The sequence below is a fragment of the Muntiacus reevesi genome, chromosome 11 (genome assembly GCF_963930625.1).
Source record: "Muntiacus reevesi chromosome 11, mMunRee1.1, whole genome shotgun sequence".
NCBI classification, from domain to species: Eukaryota; Metazoa; Chordata; class Mammalia; order Artiodactyla; family Cervidae; genus Muntiacus; species Muntiacus reevesi.
The window spans coordinates 74,937,686-74,964,046 of record NC_089259.1 but is presented as its reverse complement, the minus strand read 5'-3'; the positions used below and the strand labels follow the sequence as shown (position 1 = coordinate 74,964,046).

At 40.2% G+C, this 26,361-nt stretch overlaps 1 protein-coding gene across 3 annotated transcripts in view; it reads left to right on the top strand.

Annotated features, from left to right (window-relative positions):
• Positions 1-26,361, top strand: part of FGF14 (fibroblast growth factor 14) — a 600,669-nt gene that overhangs the window by 464,581 nt on the left and 109,727 nt on the right. The gene's annotated exons all lie outside the window — the stretch shown is intronic.

Here is a 26,361-nt window from a genome sequence, read left to right as displayed (position 1 = left end):
TATATGCATACAATAGGGGGCCAGCCCTGGGCCTGGATAAAACCGTTCAGAACATCTATTGATCAGGTCACTCCTCCTTTAATACATAGCAACATATCTCCCAGCACATTCTGTCTCTAATTTCATTCCCAGGAATATTAACATAAATTCTTTTTGGAAACCTAGACTGGGAGGAAAACGTAAAGTTGTTGGTTACTAACTTTTGCATTTCTTATCTTTATTTGTGCTGTAGTGTATTTTCCTACCTCTTTCCTTTGTTCATGCTCAGTCGCTCAGTCGTTTCCAACTCTTTGCGACCCCATGGACTGTAGCCCTCCAGGCTCCTCTGTCCATGGAATTTTCCCAGGCAAGAACACTGGAGTGGGTTGCCATTTCCTACTCCAAGGGATCTTCCCAACTCAGGGGTCAAACCTGCGTCTCTTGCATTGGCAGGGAGATTCTTTACCACTGTGCCATCTGGGAAGCCCATGTCTTTCCTAGAAGGAATTTAAAAACCCTTCCAGTTCAATCATTTCATTGTGTAGATAAGATAACCTACAAATATAAAGCCCAAATACGTAGGTTTTCCTATGATGGTCTCATGGTTAGGCACTGCCAGAGTCAGATAAGAAATGGCTCTCTTAATTTGTTTTGTTGGTGTGCTATGAGTATGATGTAGCATTTCACCATTTCAGATACACACAGATACACATGTTTGTGTATGTGATATATATACACACAGGAAGGACAATAACTTTCCATAGGCTGCGTGGAAGGATCTGACTTCATTTCACACCTCTTCCTTCATTCCAAAGTGGATTTCCTTTCCATTCAGATACTCCTGTACTGAGGCATTAGTTGTTCCTGTTGGAATCTTTCACTGCCTCTCAACCGGCATCTTTTTTTCTACCTTGGAGTCACACCATGAGAACATCTGACTATTAGAGCCCAAAGTCTATGAACAGGACCCATAAAATTATTGAAGAACAGTGTGATGGTTGGAGAGTGATGCAATTTATGCAGAAGTAAAATCCTCACAGGAGGGTGAAAGTGCGGAAGGAGGCTCTGGAATGTGGTCAAGGAGAGAAAGAAAAGACACAACACCTTAGTGTGTATCAGAGCTTTACATGATGTCCTCCAGGCTGTGGGGAAGATCGATTTGAAAATAAAAGGCAAAATATTTAGCTGAGATCGACGTGGTGACATAACACTCAGGGACTGTTGTTGTTCTGCCTCGATACCAGGCAAAGCGTTTTCTGCTCATCACCATGCTTTGCAAAGGGGTGTGGATACTCTCGGGGAGCAGAGCAGTACATGGGGGTATGAGAGCCCAGAGGTGTATCTTTGTGCAGCATCAATTTTAGTTAGTGATTAAGAATAATTGGGGCTTCCCCGGTGGCTCAGTGGTAAAGAATCTGCCTGCCAATGCAGGAGACACAGGTTGGCTCCCTGGGTTGAGAAGATTCCCTGGAGGAGGGAATGCCAACCCACTCCAGTGTTCTTGCCTGGAGAATCTCATGGACAGAAGAGTCGTCCAGCAGGCTACAGTCCACAGGGTCACAAAGAGTCAGACACAACTGAGCAACTGAACCTATAGCATAATTTTAGTGAAGCATTTAAAAATATTTATATCAGCCAAAGCCAGATTATAGAGTGGAATACACATTTCAAATTTTTCAGTAGAATACACGATTCCAGAGAAACTCCTGCTTACTGGGTAATATTTGAGGCTTCTTTCCTCAGACCCACCAGTAAATATGACAACTTACTTTGCTCTACTCTTAAAAGTGCTTAAGTAAAATGTGTGAGAAGCACTGGAGCATGTGTGTTGTTGAATATCTAGTCACTTTTTATAGTCCTCACAAATCTTTCCTTTCACTTCCGGACCTTCTGAATACCAAGTATCAGATGTTCCTGTTGTTCAGTTGCTCAGTCGTGTCCGACTCTTGGCGACCCCATGGACTGCAGCACGCCAGGCTTCGCTGTCCTTCACCATCCCCCAGAGCTTGCTCAAACTCATGTCCATTGAGTCGGTGATGCCATCCAACCATCTTGTTCATCCTCTGCCATCCTCTTCTCCTCTGCCCTTCAGTCTTGTCCAGCATCAGGGTCTTTTCCAATGAGTCAGTTCTTCACATCAGATGGCTAAAGTATTGGAGCTTCAGCTTCAGCATCAGTCCTTCCAATGAAAATTCAGGGTTGATCTTCTTTAGGATGGACTGGTTGGATCTCCTTGCAGTCCAGGGGACTCTCAAGAGTCTTTTCCACCACCACAGCTCAAAAGCATCAATTCTTCAGCGCTCAGCCTTCTTTATGGTAAAACTCTCACGTGCATACATAATTACTGAAACACCCGTACCTTTGACTATATGGACCTTTGTCGGCAGAATAGTATCAGATGTTGCCCTTTCTAGTAATAATTCCTAGTGCAAAGTATAGATGGTTGATTCTTTTCAAATTGATGTAATTGTCCTCCTACATTTTAATTTGCCAAACTTCCTCTCTTGGGCAGCTGTGTTTGTACCTCATGGCCCTTCTAATGAGAGTAATTATTTTTCATCTGGCTTTCAAAGATTTCACAAATTTGCCTAGCATGAAAGAACATGTGATATTCACATCCAGGATAAAAAGGAAGCATTTTTACTGTGTAAAACCAGCTTTGAATGAACAAATGGGGGAGGAAATAAGGGAAGCAATGGAGAAGAAATGCATCAAGTGACTCACCTGATAGAATTCTGCACGGAAACTGATGACTGCACTTTGTAAAGGACTCAAAGCATTTGAAAGGATATTAAATTATCATACTTCAAAAACGGTTGAAAATCTAATGGCTTCTTTAAAAACATGTACTTTGGAGAAAGTAAAAAGATCCTTCTCAAGTAGTCATTAGGAGATTAATGGCATGTAAGATCTCTGAGTCCCATGCCCACACTAAAATTATGACAAAAGAAATATATTTAGACCTTAATTTAAGGAAATTCAGAGAGAGATGTTAATCGTAACTGAGTCTCAGATGTTGAATTATCAAATATATATTAAAGAATTTATTTTGAACCCCAGATTTAATGATCTCCAAAAATATTTTCCATACTGGATAAATTAATATTCTTTATGTGACCCCCCGGTTCAGTTCTGTTCAGTCGCTCAGTCGTGTCCCACTCTTTGCGACCCCATGGAGTGCTGCATGCCAGGCCTCCCTGTCTATCACCAACTCCCGGAATTTACTCAAACTCATGTCCATTGAGTTGGTGATGCCATCCAATCATCTCATCCTCCGCTGTCCCCTTCTCCTCTTGCCCTCAATCTTTCCCAGCATCAGGGTCTTTTCCAATGAGTCAGTTCTTTGCATCAGGTGGGCCAAAGTATTGGAATTTCAGCTTCAGCATCAGTCTTTTCAGTGAATATTCAGGACTGATTTTCTTTAGGATGGACTGGTTGAATCTCCTTGCAGTCCAAGGGACTCTCAAGAATCTTTTCCAACACCACAGTTCAGAAGCATCAATTCTTCAGTGTTCAGTTTTCTTTATAGTCCAACTCTCATATCCATACATGACTACTAGAAAAACCATAGCTTTGACTAGGTGGACCTTTGTTGGCAAAGTAATGTCTCTGCTTCTTAATATGCTGTCTAGATTGGTCATAGCTTTTCTTCCAAGGAGCAAGTGTCTTTTAATTTCATGGCTGCAGTCACCATCTGCAGTGACTTTGGAGCCCCCCAAAATAACGTCTGTCACTGTTTCCCCATCTATTTACCATGAAGTGATGAGATTGGATGCCATGATCTTAGTTTTCTGAATGTTGAGTTTTAAGCCAATTTTTCTACTCTCCTCTTTCACTTTCATCAAGAGGCTCTTTAGTTCTTTTTCACTTTCTGCCATAAGGGTGGTGTCATCTGCATATCTGAGGTTCTTGATATTTCTCCCAGCAATCTTGATTCCAGCTTGTGCTTCATCCAGCTCAGCATTTCTCATGATGTACTCTGCATATAAGTTAAATAAGCAGGGTGACAACGTTCAGCCTTGACATACTCCTTTCCTGATTTGGAACCAGTCTGTTGTTCCATGTCCAGTTCTAACTGTTGCTTCCTGACCTGCACACAGATTTCTCAGGAGTCAGGTCAGGTGGTCTGGTATTCCCATCTCTTTCAGAATTTTCCACAGTTTATTGTGGTCCACACAATCAAAGGCTTTGGCGTAGTCAATAAAGCAGAAATAGATATTTTTCTGAAACTCTCTTGCTTTTTTGATGATCCAGTGGACGTGGCAATTTGATCTCTGGTTCCTCTGCCTTTTCTAAATCCAGGTTGAACATCTGGAAGTTCACGGTTCACATACTGTTGAAGCCTGGCTTGGGGAATTTTGAGCATTACCTTGCTAGCATGTGAGATGAGTACCATTGTGTGATAGTTTGAGCATGCTTTGGTATTGCCTTTCTTAGGGATTGGAATGAAAACTGACCTTTTCCAGTCCTGTGGCCACTGCTGAGTTTTCCAAATTTGCTGGCATATTGAGTGCAACACTTTCACAGCATCGTCCTATGTGACTCCTAAATGGGGAAATATTTTATCATCTACTTGACTTTGTTGTCTTACGTAGAGTTAATGTATTTTCCTTTTTTCCATACTAGGTTGTTAATAACACAAATTCAAATTGTGCTGAAGTGTAAATTTAGAAGATGACTAGTATTAGAATAAAGAAGTGCAAATATATTTGACAGACTCGGTTACTGACATTGTTGCTGAGTAGAATGCCTCTTCATATTCCTTCCTTCTATTTTTAAAGAGAAACTCACTACATATCCAAAACCATTCTAGGAGACCTGAGAAGCTCAATTTCCCAGTTGGTACCCGCTCAGCTTAATTAATAACAGAGGTCACTAGCAGGTATATGGTAAGGGTAAGGGTAACAGAGGGCACCTAGCTGCAGGTAGTGGATGAGAGTGGACATCCTTACTCACAGCTTCAGAGCAGCAGACCAGGGTGTGGAGCAGGGCATAGGTTCTCAGCTGGCTTCCTTGTGCTCCAGGCAGGGATGAGTCTCATTAGTTCCTCTGAAAATCGCTGGGTTCCTAGCACTGACAGATACTTCCTAAGATACTCTCTACCAGGACAGTGGCCTTATGTGGGAGGTGAGTGTTCAATTACTAACAGCAAACAAAACAAAGTGTGAATACAGTGATCTCACACTGTGGTTATCGTTCTGCCACTCCTGCCAACCATCTTCATTTCTCTATACTCTCTTCCATATGTGTTCTTTATTTTTTTTGTAACATAGGTCCAATCCAATCGTAGCTGGAGTTAGTGGATCTCAACTAGGTGAGGGTGTATGAGAGCCGCTTTAAATCTCTAGAGGGCCGTTCCGAAGGCAAAGGGAGCCTATTGCTCTTCAGTTTGTTTGTCAAACATTTCACCACATCTCTGCAAGGGGATGGTTCTTTAAGAACAGGACAGGAAGGGTTGGGAAAGGCTGTGTTATTCAGTGGAAATACTTGCACAGATGCAGAGAGCTAACCATATGACGCCTCTCGGGGGGGTCACAGGTACAGTCTCTCCTGTTGAAATGCTGACACCCTCGTACAAGTGTTGTTCTTTGTTTTTATGTCACTAAGTCATGTCCAACTCTTTTGCGGCCACTAGGACTGTAGCCCACCAGGCTCCTCTGTCCATGGGATTTCCCAGGCAAGATACCTGGAATGGGTTGTCATTTCTTCCTCCAGTGGGTCTTCCCGACTCAGGGATCAAACCCGAATCTCCTGCATTGGCAAAGCAGATTGTTTACCACTGAGCCACTGAGGATTCTCATTGCTGCTGTAGCAAATGACCACAAAGTTGGTGGTTTAAAACAGTACAGATTTATTATATTAGAGTTCTATAGGCTTAGAACTCTGACATGGGTCTCACTGCACTAAATCAAGGTGTCAGTAGGACTGCATTCCTTTCTGGGAGCTCTAGAGGAGAATCCACTTATTTGCCTTTTCCAAATTCTAGAGGCCGTGTGGTTTCCTTGGCATGAGGCTGTTTCTCCATCCTTAAAATCAGCAGTGTTGCATCTGTCTGATAATTACTCCATCCCTATGTCCTCCCTCCACTTTCTTTTTAAGGATGCTTGTTTTTACACTGGACCCACCCAGGTAATTCAATATTATCTCACATGGTCTTTAGTTTACTCTATATACAAAGGTAACATAGTCACAGATTTCGGTACTTACCATGTGGCCCTAGTGGTAAAGAACCCACTTGCCAATGCAGGAGATGTAAGATATGCAGGTTTGAGCCCTAGGTTGGAAAAATCACCTGGAGGAGGGCATGGCAACCCAATCTAGTATTCTTGCCGGAGAATCCCATGGATAGAGGAGCCTGGTGGGCTACAGTCGATAGGGTCGCAAAGAGTAGGATACAACTGAAGTGACTTAGCATGTGCATTCATAGATTTCAGGAAATGGAATGTGAACATCTTTGGGGAACCATATTCTGTTAACCACAGCAAGGCAATGCCATGAACAGATAATCACAAGTAACACAATCAAAGAAACAGCAGCACTTGTCCATAACGCATTATGAGAGCACCTTGTAAGCTGACTTCATGCAGATGTGGGTGCAGGGAGCAGGGAGGTCCTGGGAAAGGTGGTACTGGGTAGGGACGTAATGGTGAGGTGAGTAGGAAACAGCTATTTGAAAAGATGCAGAGGCTGGTGTTAGACAGCCGGTAGCCAATAAAGAGAGCAAGCCTTTGTTGAAATAGCCCATAATTTCTACCTCCTATATGGCTCTCACTTGGATGTGTTTCTCACCATCCCTCTGATCCCACCTCAAAGAAAGGCTGGGCCATCTATAGCATAGCCACAGGGATAATATTTTAACTCCACGCACCATACGGGCTTCCCTGGTGGCTCAGATGGTAAAGAATCTGCCTTCAATACAGAAGACCCGGGTTCGATTCCTAAGTTGGGAAGATCCCCTGGAGAAGGAATGGCAACCTACTCCAGTATTCTTGCCTGGAGAATCCCCATGGACAGAGGAGCCTGGAGGGCTCCACTCCATGGGGTCACAAAGAGCCAGACACAATTGGACAACTCATACACACACACACATGTATCTGACAATCAGTCCAGTGACCAGAGAAATCCTTTATTTATTTTTTAAAGGTTTTTTTAAATGTGGACCATTTTAGAGTCTTTATCAAGTTTGTTACAATATTGCTTCTGTTTTATGTTTTGTTTTTTTGGCTTTGAGGCATGTGGGATCCTAGCTCCCTGACCAGGGATTGAACCTTTATCCCCTGCATCGAAAGGTAAAGTCTTAACCACCGGACTGTCAGGGAAGTCCTGGAGAACCATCCTTTAAATATCTCCACAGGATTTTGTCACTTGCCTGCTTTAATTTCCTGACTTGCCATCAATCAGTTCAGTCACTCCGTTGTGTCCAGTTCTTTGCAACCTCATGGACTGCAGCACGCCAGGCTTCCCTGTCCATTACCAACTCCCAGAGCTTGCTCAAATTTATGTCCACTGAATCAGTGACGCCATCTAACTATCTCATCCTCTGAATATGACCTGCCATATTCTCAAGCTAAAATTCATTTTTGACACAATTAATCAGACCTCCCAAGATCTCAACACTTACCTACCATTTCTTGATATCACTCCTCACTGCTTTAAAATAAGGCTTCCCTGATGACTCGGTTGGTAAACAATCAGCCTGCAATGCAGGAGACACAGGTTTGATCCCCAGGTTGGAAAGATCCCCTGGAGAAGGGACTGGCAACCTACTCTAGTATGCTTGCCTTGAAATCCCATGGACAGAGGAGGCTGGTGGGCTAAAGTCCATGAGATTGCAAAAGAGGCAGACATGGCTTAGTGACTAAGCCACCAATTTAAGGTTCTGTCTGAGGTTCTTATAGCATCCTCTGACATTGGTTGGCCAAGAGTTTTTACGTGCACTATATAGAGAGATTTGGGAGGCTATGGTTTAATTCAAACCACTCAACTAATAAGTGCCTGACCCTCCTCACCCCCACTGTCCAGGTGTACAGTCTGTATCTGGAGGGCCCAAGTAGTCAGAGCCAAACTGCCTCACTGTTTTCTGCAAATTATTTTCCCCTTAAACCAGATAATACTAGGACTGGGGTATTTTGGGGGCATGGTAGTGAGTCATAGCAAGTTAAATGCCTTTCACTTTACATGTTCAATGGCCCACATAATTGCAAAGTATAGATACTTCCTCTCTGCTGTTAAGAGAATTATCAAGTTAAGAAAGTCTTGATTCTAATTAGCTTTTCTGATGCCCAAATAATATATGTGGCTAAATGGTAAACAATTAGGGTGAGGACGATTTTCTTTTGTTCCTACAACACTTTGTTTTAAAGAATATGTAAAGAGAACTCATGTGGAAATCTTCATATTAAAATCCTTTATGTAATATTGTGGACTGACCTAAAAGTTCATTCAGGTTTTTCTGTAACATCTTACAGAAAGCTCAGATGAACTTTTTGGCCAATCCATTATCTGGCGCTTTTCCTTAGGGGAAAATTATGAGTTTGAATAAGGGACAGCTTTTTAAAAACAGTGAATAAATGTAAAACAGAAAGCATTTCTTTTGCATCTTTGTAGTGACTGTGAGTTGTTTATGTCCTTATTTTCTTTTCCCTACTATGCAAAGTCTAAATACCTTACAAGTTAACCACTGATACTATTGACCATTATACTGTGCATGTATGCGTGCTCAGGGCTGTTTGACTCTTTGTGATCCCATGGACTGCAGCAGAAGAGGAGGACCATTGTCTCTGTGGGAAACAGAGAGAGATGAGGAGAAGGAAGGATGCATTCTGGTATTTCTAGGCATGCGGGTGCTTTTGGAACGGAGGCTGCTACGAAATATTCCCCTGGGATGCTCCCATACGAACACTGGAAGTCCAGGGGCTCCATCTGGAATTGGGTTATTTTCCATAGAGCTGGGGAGAGGGGTGGGCGAGGGCATCATGAGGGTCCAGGTGTCTGGGGTGTATGACTGGAGGGGCTCTTGTGAAAGAAGAGGCACAGAGAAAAGGGAAGAGTGTTTCCCCATCTCACTGCATTACTGTTTCTAATTTCACCAATCTGGCAGAGATGTCACTTTGCCGACAAAGATCCGTGTAGTCAAAATTATGGTTTTTCCAGTAGTCACGTACAGATGTGAGGATTGAATCATAAAGAAGGGCGAGAGACAAAAAATTGATGCTTTTGAACTGTGGTGCTGGAGAAGACTCTTGAGAGTCCCTTGACTGCAAGGAGATCAACTAGTCAATCCTAAAGGAAATCAGTACTGAATATTCATTGGAAGGACAGCTTCAGCTTTAGCCCACTAACTCATTGGAAAAGACCTTGATGCTGGAAAAGACTGAAGGCAAAAGGAGAAGGGGGTGGCAGAGGATGAGACGGTTGGATGGCATCAGCGACTCAATGGACGTGAGTTTGAGCAAATTCTGAGAGACAGTGGAGGATAGAGAAGCCTGGTGAGTTACGGTCCATGGGGTTGCACAGAGTCGGACACAACTTAACGACTGAACAGCGATAACAAAAAGTGGAGACTGGGGATTCTAATTGAATTCTGGTGAAAGGAGCAGAAGAAATAACTAGTGGAGGAGAAGGAAAATTTAACCTCTGCCTGGCCTCTCCTGAGTGCCAGATTTACATTGATCTCATTGGTGGCCTCACCTTGGTGGTTTGACATTATTCCACTTGTGTTCTTATGGATGAGAAAACACTCTGGAAGATGAGGTGCTTATCCTGCTCGCCAACCAGACGAGGTCCCTGTGGATAGGTCTGAGGTCACGAATGTGCAGAATAGGAAACTCTTCTCTGGGAAACATTTTATGCCAGCCTGTAGGTTGTGTGGGTGTAGAGCACTGTTGTTACAAGTCATATTGTTATAACTTATTGTATGCTGTCCTCTCAGAGATTTGAGGGTTTTTTTTTTTTTAGTTCCAATTGTATTTAAAGCTTTACCTTTCCACAATGACCTTCTGAACTATGGATCCTATTTTAGTCGAGGGTCTTAAATGAGCAATGGCCACCAAATGATTCTCCTAGGCGCAGAGCAGAGCAAAACAGATGGAAAGGTTTCATACAGGAGCCTTGGAAGTCAGCACTCATCCATTTTACAAGGTCAGTGTTTTCTCAGGCGTGCCAGGAAATGCTTTTTAGAATGGAAGATACTGGTATCCCACAGATGTAGGGTGATGAGGATAGAAAGAAGCCGTCATACAAGAATGCCCCACACCCTTTGCCCAGAAAAGCTCTGAAACCCACACATCAGCGCTTGCTTTGTGTTATGTAAATAAATTGAGCATTAAAACCTAAGAAGTGACTATATTTAAAATATCAGTAAATCACCAACAAAGACCTACTGTACAGTACAGGGAACTCTGCTCAATATTCTATAATAACCTAAATGGGAAAAGAATTTGAAATAGCATAGATACATGGATATGTGTAACTGAATCACTTAGCTGTATTCCTGAAACTAACACAGCATTGTTAATCAACTATACTCCTATATAAAAGAAAAATTAAAAAAAAAAAAAACCTCAACAAAGATGATCTAGTAAAATATGCAAATCAAGGAAACAAAGACTGTTTCCCCACAGAGAGAGTAAGAGACCATTTTAGAAACGGGGGGATACCTAGGCAAGGCCTTGATGTAGGATAGTGTTGTGATCAGTGTGGAAGAAGAGGAAGTAGTTTGGATGAAGATGTATATAATAAATACCTATGTATGTAACTGAAGCGGCGACACAAGGCAAAGACATTTTCAGATCCCAAGACATTTTAGGATTTAGACTCAACTTCATCTCTCACCAACTGGGCAAGAGTGGGCAAATGCTGTGTGTTCCCAGATTCAAGTTTTCTTGTGTATTATATGGGTTAGGCTAAAGATTTAATTAAATAATATGCACTAAAGTTTCTAGGTCAAATAAGCACATGTGCATGCGTGCCAAGTCACTTCAGCTGTGTCCAACTCTTTGAGACCCTGTGAACTGTAGCCCGCCAGGCTCCTCTGTCCATGGGATTCTCCAGGCAAGAATGCTGGAGTGGGTTGCATGTCCTCTTCCAATACTCATGATAGTTAAACTTTATTTTTTATTTGATATTCTCTGTGAGGCTTTCCCATTATTGTACATAAATGAGTAGAAATATATCTCTTAAGATGTATTTTTTTGGCTGTTTTCCATGCAAAAGTAATCTCCAAAAGAACATGGTATTTTAAAGTTGTCTGCCTTTCAGTTTACCAGGGAGATACTAATATATTTAGTTTATTTATATTAACACATTTCAGAAAAATATTGATAAGGATTTAGGCATTTTTTATTAATGATCTTATTACATTTCCCTCCTTCTTGAAACAACAAAGTAAGCTTGCCTAAAATATTACTTAAATGAATCCCCTGTGAAATGTCAGTAGGAATGATCTTGAGTGACCTAAAGTCATAGCATTTAAAAAGACCTACTGTATATAGTATAGGGAACTTTGCTCAATGTCATGTAGCAGCCTGGATGGGAGGGGAGTTTGGAGGAGAATGGACACATGTATATGTATGGCTGAGTCCTTTTGCTGCCCTCCTGAAACTATCACAACACTGTTAACTGGCTTTCAGTTCAGTTCAGTTCAGTTCAGACGCTCAGTCGTGTCCGACTCTTTGTGACCCCATGAATCACAGCACGCCAGGCCTCCCTGTCCATCACCAACTCCCAGAGTTTACCCAGACTCATGTCCATCGAGTCGGTGATGCCATCCAACCATCTCATCCTCTGTTGTCCCCTTCTCCTCCCGCCTCCAATCTTTCCCATCATCAGGGTCTTTTCCAAGGAGTCAGTTCTTTGCATTAGGTGATGAAAATATAGGAGTTTCAGCTTCAGCATCAGTCCTTCCAATGAGTATTTAGGACTGATTTCTTTTAGGATTTAGAAACACAGCCAAATTACTTTCTTAGATTAAATTTTTAAAAATTTATTTCCCCAAGCTTTTCATTGTGCATTTAGCATTCTCTAAAATGTTACAACATCAGATCACTTTTCAATTAAGAAAAAAAACAAAACAAACAAACAATAAAAAATATCCCAGAGCATGCTGACTCTCTCTCCACTGATGAATGTGCCAGCTGCTCACCTGGAGTTTTCTGGATGCCCAAAGCTGCCTGCAGACTGCAACCACCCTTACCTACCACCATCCCTACATCCCCCCAAACCCAGCCTGTTAGTCAAAAGATCTTCACCAACTTGTACCTTCATGACCTTCTCCTGACATGAGAAGCCCGTGTCTCTTTCCATCCCCACATCCTGTCCATCTCTGATTGGCCCGCACCTCACTTGCTCTCTCAAGTCTTCCACTAACCACGTGAATTTAGAAGGACAGCTCTTAGTAGGTGGTATGCATGTCTGCATCCCACATTCTTCAGCTAGTCAATCAAGAATGGCCATCTTCTTTGGCCGGTGGCTTTCGTAAATGACTGTTAAGTCTTTTATTATTATTTGAGCTGTTTGCTGTCTAATCTCTGAAGAAGGAAAGCCAACCACTCCAGTGCTCTGGGCCTGGAGAATTCCCTGGACTGTGTAGCCCCTGGGGTCGCCGAGAGTCAGACACGACTGAACGACTTTCACTTCACTTTTGCTGTCTAATCTACCTTGAACTCCACGTAACACTGTGAATTCTTTCAGGAAGGAAGCGCCTTAAACTCCAGAGTAAATGTGGGTTCCCACGTTGCCTTTCGCACAAAGTTGTAATGAAATGACGAGTTTTCCGTTTGTTTCCATGTCAGTGGGCTGAAGGACTGAAGCCAGTTTTTAAAACTGGTAAAAATGTTGGCATCCTATGCTGTGTGAAATGATCTTAGAAAAGAAGAAGAAAAAAAAAAGCACGTGCTTAAGCGGTGTTTCTGAGTGTAGTGATTTCAAGCTCGACTTTTCGTTTCGGTTGTGCTGGTCTTTGTCACCAGCGACCAGGATCGCTAAGCGGTGACTGCAGACTGTCTGGATCGTGTTCTCCTTCGTGGCTTCAGGCCACTCGACTTGTCTGGGTCTTCTCCAGGCCACTGTGTTTTTTATTTCAGGGGGTGGAGCAAGTCAGTTACAGGTCAGAAACGCTTTGGGGTAAGAAGACCTTTGTGTCCCAAAGAAAGCAAAAGAGTGGATGTGAGAGCACAGAGCCAGTGGGAATGGGCGATCAGTAGTTCTCTATCCCGTCTCTACAGGGCTTGTGCCAAAATGCGCTCTCTGAGTAATGCCTTTCCCAGTGGGTTTTTTTTTTTTTCCCTTCTTTTTTTTAGAAATTTGAAGTATGAATCTGATGCCAAAGCCACAAACCACAAATCCAATTTAAGCAGGGACTTAAGACTCAAGCGTGCACTCGGAAGGGTGGGGGAGGGCGGAAGGAGGCTGACTCTCCACCGACTTCTCCCAGACTTCTCTTCCTCCGGCCCACTCGGCACCCTGAAAACATGTCCAAGCTGCGAGATTGCTTATTAAATTAGCACACTGTGACTCTGTAACTCTGTTTGTGAAGTTAAAGTAGAACCAAAAGAAAATGGAAATACAAAAGAAAAAAAAAAGAATAAAAGGCGTAAGTCAGCGCAAATGTGCTCTCAGACTTGAGTGGATTAAACTCCCTTTAAAATGTGCCTGGCTTGATAAACAACAGGGACCTTCTATAGGGCTTCCCTTGTGGCTCAGCTGGTAAAGAATCCACCTGCAATGCGGGAGACCTGGGTTCAATTCCTGGGTTAGGAAGAGCCTCTGGAGAAGGGAAAGGCTACCCACTCTAGTATTCTGGCCTGGAGAATCCCATGGACTGTAGAGTCCATGGGGTGGCAATGAATTGGACACGACTGAGTGGCTTTCACTTTCACTGTAGAGCGTAGCACACATTTAATAACTTGTAATAACTTATAATGACAAAGAACCTAATATATATATATGTGTGTATACATATGTATATGGACATGTATGTATATATATGGAATTCCATGGACAGAGAAAGCTGGTGGGCTACAGTTCATGGGGTTGCAAAGAGTTGGACATGACTCAGTGACTGATACACACGTATATACATATGTTGTTGTTGTTCAGTTGCTATCGTGTCTGACTCTTTGAGACCCCATGGACTGCAGCACACCAAGCTTCCCTGTCCTGCACCATCTCGCAGAGCCTGTTCAAACTCATGTCCATCGAGTCGGTGATGCCATCCAACCATCTCATCCTCTGTCGTCCCCTTCTCCTCCAGCCTTCAATCTTTCCCAGCATCAGGGTCTTTTCCAATGACTCAACTCTTTGCATCAGGTGGCCAAAGTATAGGACTTTCAACTTCAGCATCAGTCTTCCCAATGAATATTCAAGATTGATTTCCTTTAGGATTGACTAGTTTGATCTCCTTGCTATCCAAGTGACTCTCAAGCGTCTTCTCCATCTCAGAAGCATCAGTTCTTCAGCACTCAGCCTTCTTATGGTCCAACTCTCACATGCTTTTTAATATGCCGTCTTCATTTGTCATACTTTTTCTTCCAAAGAGCAATCATTATATATATATATATACACACACACATATATATGTATATGTATATATATGTAACTGAATCACTTTGTTGCACACCTGAAGCTATCAACACATTGTAAATCAACTACTGTTTAATTTTTGAAAAAATACACGTGGGTTGTCTACAGCCAAATTCTAAATTCAAGACCAAATTCTACATCATTGTTCATGGAACTTCCTCCTTGATTTCTCAGAGGCTGTGTGTGTGTGTTTTAATTTATTTTCATAACCACTGGCTTCAATGATTTCCCTCTCTAGTTAAAGGTGACAATGTGACTTTACATGATGAATAAGTACCCCGAATGCCTTCTCCTTCCTGCCTGTGACCCTGCTGCTCTGGGGTTCCCAGGAGGACTGACATTGTTAGCAAAAGGGTTTTTACAACTTTCATCTTCTCTGAGAAGTAGCTGGGAGACAAAGTCTGAAACAGAAAATTTAGAAGGAAACAAACCTCAGCTATTTGCATCTTCCTTAAATAGAAGTAAACCAAGTGTTTACTGGTACCATTTTCATCTATTCTTACAACTCTGCCCGGTAGATGGAGTTACCTCGTAGTTCCAGGTATAAACAGGCAAAGTGGCTTTTAAATCTCTGCTCTGAAACGCTATTCTAAAGTGTACGCCTTGACTCTGGAGAATGTATTAATCAGTCCTTGTCACCTACAGTTACTTTTTAAAATTTTCCCCTTGTCCTGATTATTTTCTTGGCAGAACACATCTAGGGAAATGCTTCCCGGCTGTTCAGCAAATGTGTGCTAAAAAAAATGGAAAACACCATTTTTCATGCAAAGTCCCAGTTTACTGCTCTATGTCTTCTCATAAGAAAGCTAGTAAAACTATTCTTCTGCTCTAATTCTTGTTTTCATAGTTCATATGAATGACACGTCCTAATCCAATGTAATTTTCACTAAAGTCTTTCCATGCTGAATTTTTATTAAACAATGTATGCTACGTCTGACTCTGTGACCCCACGAGCTGTAGCCCACCAGGCTCTCCATGGGATATTCCAGGCAAGAAAGCTGGAGTGGCTTGCCAGTTCCTTCTCCAGGGGATCTTCCCAACACAGGGTCTCCTGCATCCCCTGCACTGGCAGGCAGGTCTTTCCCACTGAGCCGCCTGGGAAGACTCTATCAAACAAGAGTGCACTTTAATTTCAACGGATGACCTTGGATTCTTTAATAGCATCCTTTTTGTTACGCTAATTCTCAACTTCTGATAATGTAATGATGGCTGGAGCGCAAATTAGTATGGCCTGCTATAGGTTTGACTGGCTATAAAAAGTCTTTGAGTGAGTCAAATAGTCATTGCTTTTCAGATTCTTTAAATTTAGAGAATCCCATTTCTAGTTTCTGAAAGAAGTGAATCATACTTTCTAGTGATTAACTGAATGTGTTAAATTTAACATATAATACTCTACGCCTTAGGGATTTTTTTTTCCTTCTTTTTCTCTCTTTTTGAGAATACAGTTGAAATTTCTGACTATCAAATTAGGTTTTTCTGTTTCTCCCTCAAATCCCATTGGTTTTTGCGTCATGTATTTGAAGCTCTGTCAGTAGATGCAGAAACATTCAGGATTGTTATGCATTCTTCATAAATTGACTTATTTATCATTAGGAAATGATCCTTCCTTATATATTGTAAGATTCTTTGCCTTGAAATCTGTTTTGTCCTTGATTAATATTGTCTGATTATTCCCAGCATTGCATACTGTTTCCTGTCCTTTTACTTTGATTGTGAATAGCTCTGCTAAGGTATAACGGTCATAAAATCATCTGTATTTAAAAAGTGCGTAATGTTATAAGTTTTAACATGTGAAGTCATCATCATACTCAAGGCTGTAAATACGACTGTCACCACAGGGCTTTCCTTATGCCCCGCTGTGCTCCTGACCCCTGCTGCTCCGAAACCCTCACCAGTCCCCAAGTAGTCACAGATCTTGGGGGAAGAAGCGATGAGCTCTTTATCACTGCTTTTAAGTACTTTCAATACGATGTGTCCTTGTATAATTTTCTTCAGGTTTCCTGTCTTTGGAATGTGTTAAGCAGTTTGGATTTTTGTCTTTATTGTTTTCACCAATTTGGAAATTTCCAGCCCTTATTTCTTCAAATGTCTTTCTTTCTTGCCCTCTTGGTACTTTTCCCTGGAATCTCCAATTAGACATATCTCCAATCATTTAAAGTTATCTCACAGCCCACTGAGGCTCTGTTAATTTCTTTTTAGAATTCTGTTTTCTCTGTGAGTTTCATTTGCAATCATTTCTATTACTATGTCTCCAGGTTCACCACTTTTTCTGCAATTAATCTAATCTGCCATTAATGCCGTCCCGTGTATTTTTTTCTTCATTTCATGAAATGTAGCTTTCACCCATCAAAGTTTCTTTTGGGCTGTCCATGTCTGTACTTAACTTTTTGGATGTGTGGAAGGTATAGAGTTGTAAAGACTGTTTGCATGTCCCTGTCTGATATTCTGACATCTGGGGCAGCTCTGGGTCAGTTTTGATTTACTGAATCTCCCTTTTGTTATGGGTTAGATCCCCCTGCTTCTTTGCATGCCTTATGGCATTTTCTTATTGGATTCCAAATACTTTTAATTTTACTTCCCTGGGTGTTAGATATTTTTGTATTCCTATAAATGTTCTTGAACTTATTCTGGGATGCAGTTAAGTTACTGGGAAACAGTATACTCTTGCTTTCAGAATTTGTTAGGGGAGACTGAAGCATTGCTCAGACTAAGCTAATTCCCCTCCTACAGAGGCAAGCCTCTTATTTATACTCTGCTCAATGCCCCGTGAATTATGAGTTTTTCCAGTCTGGCTAGCCGGAATAGGCTTTGTTCCCAGTCGTGTGTGTTTAAGGCACTGTTCTCTCTATTCCTCTCGGATGATTTTTCCCAGCCTTGGGTGGTCTCCTCATATGCAGTTGTCCATTAGTACTCAGCTGAAGACCTAAGGAGACCCTGTGTAGATCCCAGAATTCTATCCCTCTGTAGCCCTCTCCTTTCCCTGGACTCAACTCCATCTCAACGTAGAGAGTCCCCTTCCCTCACCATGTCCTGGAACATCTCTAAGCCTTTAAAATCCGGGAAGAAAAGAGCTCACCTTATTTCTTTTCCATCTCCTGGAAACCTCTGTCCTTCATTTCCTGGTATCCAGTGTCTTGCAAAATTCAATTTGTCCTTTTTTGTTGTTTCATATGAGAGAGTACGTCTGGTCCTCATTATTCTTTCTTGGTCAGAAATAGAAGTCATTTTGACTTTTTAAAGAAATTCTGCATAATTATTAAGCTCTCTCAGATTGTGGTGTATAGCTCATATAGCATTCACATTCTTTTTCAGTCATATTTCCAGCATTGAAATTTGCTCATTATGGTGTTTGACTACAAATATTAGCAAATGCTAATAATACTCTTGGGCCTTTGTTCCTTAAGCCATTCAGTTAGATTTGATTAGTCTCAAACTTTATGAAGAACACAGTAAGAGGTCTGATTAATAATATGCAATTATATTTTGTATTATAATAAGCATAAAATAGCTTTTGTGTTGAGCAGTAGAAAGTGAAAGGATTGTCCATTAAAAATAGTGAGATTTTGGCCACATATATGGTGAAGTGAAAACTTCTTCACTCTATGCTATTTGGGATGTGTGTGTGTGTGTGTGTGTGTGTGTGTGTGTGTGTATTTACTGTGCCAAGGTATCATAAGTTAAACACAGAACTTAGAGTGTTTCAAGATGCTACAGTTTGCTTTCAGAATCCATCATTCCAAAGGAGGTTTGCAGCAGTTTTTCCCATGGTGGTTTTCTTAATTGAAAATAATCCTATCATAAAGAAATAGAAAAGAGGTTGTTATTAAATATTTAGGGACTGGCTGAGTAAACATGGAATGTTCTAGTAACAATATATTTAGTAATATGACCTTACTGAAATTATATTGCTAAGATTTTGAATGGCATTGGAATGGGGTGCTTTTCTAACTGAGCTTCAAAGATATGCTTCTTTCTGGAACTTGTAGACCCTGAGTATTTGAAAAGTTCAACATTGCAGCAGGAATCCCTAGATACCTACGTCTGCTCAGTCTGCCTGCTCCTTGGAGCTTAGGGTCAAATATTAAGCAGGATCCTTACTGCTTGCCTTCCTTTTAAAGATCCTCTCAGACAGTTCCCCAAGAAAGGCTTTACCCACTATTGTTTTTTTAGTATATTTTACCTAGAGGGAATTTTTGGGCCAAAATAATTTTTGGAAAAAAATAACAACTTGAAACTTTGTGGTGTTTCCCTTTAAAAATCCACATTTACCTTTACCTTTATCTCAAGTATACTCTACTCCTCTAAGTCTTAAATAAGATATAGAAAAATGCATTTTGCCTTGAATTCCATTTAGAACTTATTGATCTTAAAAAACCAACAGAAAATAAATTCAGTTCAATATATATTTGTTGAGCAGCTATTCTGTGCAAAGCATAGTGACAGGCTACTTTGAATAATACATGATGCAAATTATTAAAAGATATGTAATGTATTTTCTGGGCAGACAGATATGTAAACCCAATAATTTAATGCATGATTAATTGGTGTAAATTCATATTACGAGTTCTTCTCTTCTCCTTTCAATAGATAGCAAGCTCTCTGAGCCCAAGAACTGTGTTTTTAGGCAAGATTGTATCCCTAATACCATCAGGCAAAGGATTCTGGTAGGCAGAGGTGGAGAAGATTCTGTAGACTGTAGAATCAGCAGTTAAAATTCAGCAGACATGATAATGTGTTGGATTGGGGTGGTGGGTTGAACAGCAACTCTGAAATAGCAGAAACAAGATTCCCTGGGTAGTGGGGCTCTGAAGGTGACATGGGGTCATTTCCAAGAGGAAAGTGAGTACCATTCTCAGAAATTAACAGAAAGATATAGCAAATTTTCCCACCTTTAGTTTTCTTTATCATTTTCCTTAGTGTTCTCACCTTTTTTTTCCCAGCCCTTTGGAAGAGTTCCTGGGCATGTTTTATTTTTATGATTGGACTATATGATAATTTATGGATTTGGATAAATTATTCACAATACTATTTTCTGCTGCTAGGAGTGCCAAAATCTAATTAGATCTACCAAAAAAATGTATATTCCCAAAATTGCCTTTTACTCTGTTAAAAAAAATAGGTGATTTTCCATAGCTATAGAGGAGTGACGCTGAAGAACCTATGTTGATAACTAGTACCAAGGTTTATGTGTAAATAAATGTAGTACGTGTGTATATACATTTATATATTTGCCGTATAAAAATCCATGCCATATTGTACATTTGTTAGTTTAAATGATAATTTAAAATGTATACATCATCTTAAAAGTTATTCTGATTTCTCTTTTGTCAGTCTGAACATTTTGTGAAAATAATTTGTGACAGTGATTTACTTAGATGAACCCACTTCTGAGAAAGTGATTGTTTTAATTAAAAATGTTGGATATTTTTTCCTTGTACCTAAAGGCAGTTGGACTGACTTGCATTTCTTTCAGTTCTAAGTGTTGAGGCTAATATATTATCAAACATCTTTTTTTCCTCTTCATATACATGTGTATTAGTTTTCATTACTTCTATTTTAATTAATATCAGAGAACATAGTTAGAGTTTCACACAAGGAGTATCCTCAGGACATTTTCAGTGAAATGGCCAGACACAGCAAATAGAAAAGGCAAAACAAAAAACATAATTAATACAGGCTAAGATTTCATATTTTCTTGAGCATAGTAAGATGCTCTGGATGCATAAGTATTTTAAAGGAGAATAAAGATTCCCTAACAGTTCTATGAGTTGAAAAATATTTTTCATCTTTATATGGCTAACTAAAATATAGGTGTAGGACTTCAGATATTGATTCATCCTTCAATTATTGAGAGTTCAAGTTATAGGAGTTTGGGCTATATCAGTATTGAAAACAAAATAGTAATATTTTTGTACTTCATCATCAAATCTTCTTGTCTCATTAGTTTAATGAAAAAAGTGAGCATGCATCTCAATATAAATTTATTTCATACAAGCAATATTTCCACTCTTTTATGTCTCAAGTTATAACACATATTTAGGGTGACACTCCATTTTTATTATAGTAGTTGTATTTTACATCAACTTCTAAATACCTTTAAAATTCTTTGGCTGAGCTCATGTGAGATCTGAATAGATCATCATTGTTTTGATTTCTTATTTTCATGCTTGCTTCTAACCACATAACCCACATAGAATATACATCATCTTCCTTATTTTCTTGATGTTAAGCTTTAGCTTGTTTTTCTTTTTTTGGTTTTTCTTACTTTTTAATTTCACCTCTGGCTCATACTATCTCTGGGATTTTTTTTCCCCTCAACTATCCTAATTTTATTTAAACTAGATAATATAATTTATAAGCCCCTTAACCAGGAGCACGTGAATTTCAACCTATGCAAAGCATTCATTGGGAACAGTCGCTGAGAGGCAGGGTCACTGGGCCAGCCCCTCAGTATTATGGGATGGCCCACCTGCCCCACATACTTCAAGGACCCAATGTAACATGTGACATGTGACTTTGAAGATACCAATGTCAATCCATGCTTAAGTTCTTTGTCATTTTTGGAGGTAAGAACAACAGTAAGTTCTACTACTGAGTCTTCTTCATACATGGCAGTGTGCTATCTTGCAAACCCCTGCGTGGGGAGACGCACCCACCCCTGCCCACTTTGGATGCTGTTTGCTTTAAATATTTGCAAAGTCTGGATCCTGTCCATTCCTGCAGTTATGTGGGGTTTTCGTGTTTCTTTTTTTGTTAACTGTTCTCTCAAAGAGTCATGATGGGTTCAGCACGTATTATGGATGGAAGCTGAGACTTGTACTGCAAGTAAAGTAAGAAAACAAAGGCTTAAATCCATGGCTAATTCATGTCAATGTATGACAAAAACCATTATAATATTGTAAAGTAATTAGCCTCCAACTAATAAAAATAAATGAAAAAAAAAAAAAAAGAAAGAAAATGGAGGCTTAGAGCCTTCTGGCACAGAGACCCAGAAGGTTGGTCATACCTTTGACTGCACGTACTGATGTGGTGGTTTTCTTAGTAAAATTGTTGTTTTGTTTGTTTTTGCTCTGGTGTTTGGTTGCATATTTTCACTTTAGGCTTAGGGAGAAAGGGTTTGTTTTAATTATTTGAAAGACTGACTTTAAGCTATACAGGGCTACCTTGAACAATTGTATAAATGAGTATCACAGTAAAGCATTTATGAACATGTGATTATGTATGATGAGAAAATACTAAGTGAATTCTTGAAAATTTGGGGCAACCAGTTAATCTATAGCAGTAATAGGTGTTCAGTTTATTTGCATATACATATGCGATCTTCTTTGCAAGGAGGTACAAAATGCTATTTTGACTCATTCTTTCTCAAAGGCATTAATATACTTATTATAGTTTCTGCATTTACATTATAAAGTTAGCATGCCATCATGATTGGACATTTTACAAATAATAAATATTGAAAAATAAATATTCTGATAGCCATCAAAATACAGTTACATTTAACATTTTGGCATATTGTCTCTCATTTTTCCTATGCACAGTATTTTTAAATAGTCATGCTTAAGTTATACACACAAGTTTTTACACAAAACCGTAAAACTCTAAGGACTTAATTTTAAGTTGGAATTCTAAAACGTGCAATTACCTAGTCAAAAATTATGGACATTTTTAAGGCCTTACTATGATTGCCATCTTGGTTTTCATGTTGTTCCAGTTTTCACTCTTACCTGCAATATGAAATTACTGGAAAAATTACACCTTTGTCAGTATTCATTCAAAAAAGATGTAGTGCATAGCTCTCATTTATCTAGACCCAGGAGATGCCATAGTGAGCAATACTGTACATTTCACTTTTCCTCATGAAACTCACAGTCCAGAGTTTCACATCTCTAGGCAAGTGGGCGTATTTGAGACAGGTAAGGTTACGGGAACAGAATCAATGTGGGAGATTATGGGATATTTGTGCTGTAGTCCTTGGGATTGCAAAGGGTCAGAACAACACAGTGACCCAGGTTGGGCTACATGCTGAAGATGGAAGGGGAATAGTGGGAACCAAGGTCAGGCAGGTCAGATGGGCCCTTGCTGCTGCAGAGTGAGTCATTTGGTGGGTGTTGGAGAGTTGCTGCTTATTCCCTGATCTGATGGACAAGAACAGCACTCCACTTGGCTTGGGAGAGGCCATGAGGGGTTGAAAATTTGCTGGCAGTGAAAATAGAGAAAGGGAAAACAGTGAGAGAGATTTTGAAGACTGTGTCTGTAGGAACTGGGCAACTCATTGGATGGAATATAAAAGGCAACAAGCATGGTGTTAATCTGAGGGGGTTAACAATTAACATCAGTGGTCAAGTCAGAGTGGACCTCTGACTGAAGTCGATGGAGATAGAGGAACTGAAGTGAAAATGATACTGTGGGAAGTTTAAACTTAAGCAGTGTTAAATTTATGATTTTGGTGAGGATTTCATGAGTGGACATCTATTGGAAATGTGGTCAATGGCAAAGTAGGACAGATCTTAGAAGAGATTTTCAGGAAATTTGGTCATCTCTAACTTTATGTTATGGCTTAACATTATAGAGTCAGCTCCAAGTATGCAGGATTAGAGGGGTTAGACACAGCCCAAGATAACCTTTGAGAATCTAGTTTAAAGAAATAGATGTTTGCATTTCATTTTAAGTTGTTTAAGATAGTTTAGTCTGATTGTTCAATTACAGGTTACATAATTTAGTTGCTAAGTGGGCAGGATCATGTCAATCCAGCTTTGCACTTACTGGTCATGGGCTGTTTGTCAAATTACCTCATTGTGCTGTGTCTTTACTTTCTCATTATCAAAATGGGCTTCCCATTTTGTAAGTAAATTGTGGCGAAAACTCAGCGAGTTAATTGTGGCTCCTGAGAAGAACAGTCAATATTACTATGGTTTCTAAAAAAGAAAGAAAAAACAAATACTGTGAAAGTAGATAAATAGAAATCAGTTTGGTTTCCTTTTCTTGAAATTAAGTAAGAACTCAAAAATTCAATTTTGTATTTTACTTGTAATTTCTTAGCAGGCATGAGGTGTGGTTAGAAATTAGGTTCTCAGCCTAACGTCCTCCAGGTTCAGTCCTGTTATCACAAATAGCAGAATTTCCTTTTTTATGACTGAATAATACTCCACGGTGTATCTACACCATGTATTTCTTTATCCATTCATCTGTTGATGGACACTTAGGTTGTGTCCACGTCTTGGTTGTGGTTGATAATGCTGCAATGATCATGGGGGTGCAGATATCTCTTTGAGATTTCTTTGGGATCTCTGGATCCCATGGATCAGTTTTCATGATGATCAGTTTACTGATCAGTTTTACTCATCAGCATGAATAACCTCCATCCTGTTTCCCACGGTGTCTGCACCAATTTACATCCCCACCAACCATACACAAGGGTTCCCTTTTCTCCACTTTCTCTCCAGCGCTCGTTCTATCTCTTTAATAGAAGAAACAAAAGAGAAGGGGGCTCTCTCTGTAAGTACGAAGGGCCTTGTGAGGGTCACGTGTCTTCTCACTTTCTTGCCTGGTATACTTAATTCAAGTTCAGGAGATATCATAGCTAGAATACAGGATTACTAAAAGTGAGTGATCCAGAACATAAAGCTTTTGCAGAAAAATTTTCTGTCTTTGAAATGCTCTGTTTGTTTTCATGGCAACTAAGAATTCCCGCCCCTATCCCACCTTTTCACTTTTGTTCCCTTCTTTTTCTGGGCTACTTACTTTCAGTGACAAGCATAAATATAATACAGCAAAACTAGGAGAAATCCTCAGTACTTAAATGTTCAGTAGTACTTATTGGGTGATGAGCAGAGTAAGGTACAAGAGAAATTTTTTCACTAAGGCACATATTAGAATTATGTGATTTTTAAAGTTATATACTACAGACTAAGGAACACACGGGGCTTCCCATGTGGCACTAGTGGTAAAGAACCCGCCTGACAGTGCGGGTAGACATAAGAGACGTGGGTTTGATCCCTGGCTCAGGAAGATACCCTGGAAAAGGGCATGGCAACCCACGTAAGTATCCCTGCCTGGAGAATCCCATAGACAGAGCATTCTGGTGAGCTACAGTCCATAGGGTCAGGCACAGCTGAAGTGACTGAACACACACACACACAAGGAACATACATGACACAATTGTAATAATCACTTACAGTGTGAGTGTTAGTCATGTCCGACTCAGTCATGACCAACTCTTTGTGACCTCATGATCTGTCCGTGGGATTCTCCAGGCAAGAATATTGGAGTGGATTGCCATTCTCTTCTTCAGGGGATCTTCCCAACCCAGGGATGGAATCCGGGTCTCCTGCATTGCAGGCAGATTCTTTACCACTTAATAATCACTTAGATGTTTCTTTCTAAAATCCTACTCCTCCAAAAACACCTGTATTCTAACATGCTTGATTACACAAATGTGCCATGCTGTGGTTTTCTTGCATCATTTTCCAGATTCTTCAATATCACAGTGTCTTTGAAGAAAATCTGTACCAAGGGGCCGTTTCTCAAATGATCAGTCACATCAGATGTACATAGAAACAGATGCTGTCATTCTTTTTAATTTCTTGAGAACTAAACAAAAGGCTGAGGATATTCTGTTTTGAACAGCTTTTTTGGTTTCTTTTTGCACATTTGTGTGTGTGTGTGTTCACCTGTTTGCCATCCATCATTTTTTGATCAATTACAACATGCTCAGTTTCATCATTCTGTAACAACCGCCTGTTTTGACAGCATGACCACATTTGCATGTCTCATTCAGGGGTTGTGGAGAGATGCTAGTTGCCATGGGGAGGATTCTGATATCTCCCATCAAATCTAGTCATGAGATGGTGGTGACCTTTGAAAAGCCACATGCAAATATTTATTTTCAAAGGTACAGTTGGCTCTTTGTGAAGCACCGGATCAGTAGACCAGCTATCTCTTCGATGAATCATCTAATGAGAAGTCTGTTACCTTTTGTGTAATTTCCCTTTTGGTTTTAATAAGCTCCCAATGTCCTTGACCTTAAGCCCTTTGAGACAAGAATATAAATCCATAGTGTATAATTTTACTATCCCTTGTAGTTATATAAATTATATAGGATTATCTGTCTAATTCATCTAATTGGTCTGGATTATGGCCAGAGATTATTGGAGATTCAGCTGAAGCTGAATGCAATACAACTCCAATACTTTGGCCATCTAATGCAAAGAACTGACTCACTGGAAAAGACCCTGATGCTGGGAAGGATTGAAGGCAGGAGGAGAAGGGGATGACAGAGGATGAAATGGTTGGATGGCGTAACCCGACTCGATGACATTTGAGTAAACTCCGGGAGCTCGGAATGGACAAGGAGGCCTGGTATGCTGCAGTCCACGGGGCTGCAAAGAGTTGGACACGACTGAGCGACTGAACTGACTGACTGATGGCCAGAGAGCTTAGGTTTGTTACTGTGTCTCGCCCTGAGTTCAGAAGTTGATTTTCACATTTTCCTGTGGATCACATCTAAGTACACAATACTTGCATGCAAGTTCCCTCCATATCAGGGCTTTTTCTGCAAATGTATACCAAATGTTAGTATGGTTTTTTTTTTTTAAATAAAAGTTTTTCACATTTGGGGATTACTTGTCAAATTAAGTGAAGAAAAAATTCCATTAAAACGCCTTTGATATGGTTTCTTAAAGTCAGGAGTTTGCAAAATTCTTGTCCCACCATCCTGAATGATATTAGTTTAAACTAATATCTGCTAGTTAGTTTAGAACCTAACTAATAGCTTAATAGATTAAGTAGTTTAATCATTTT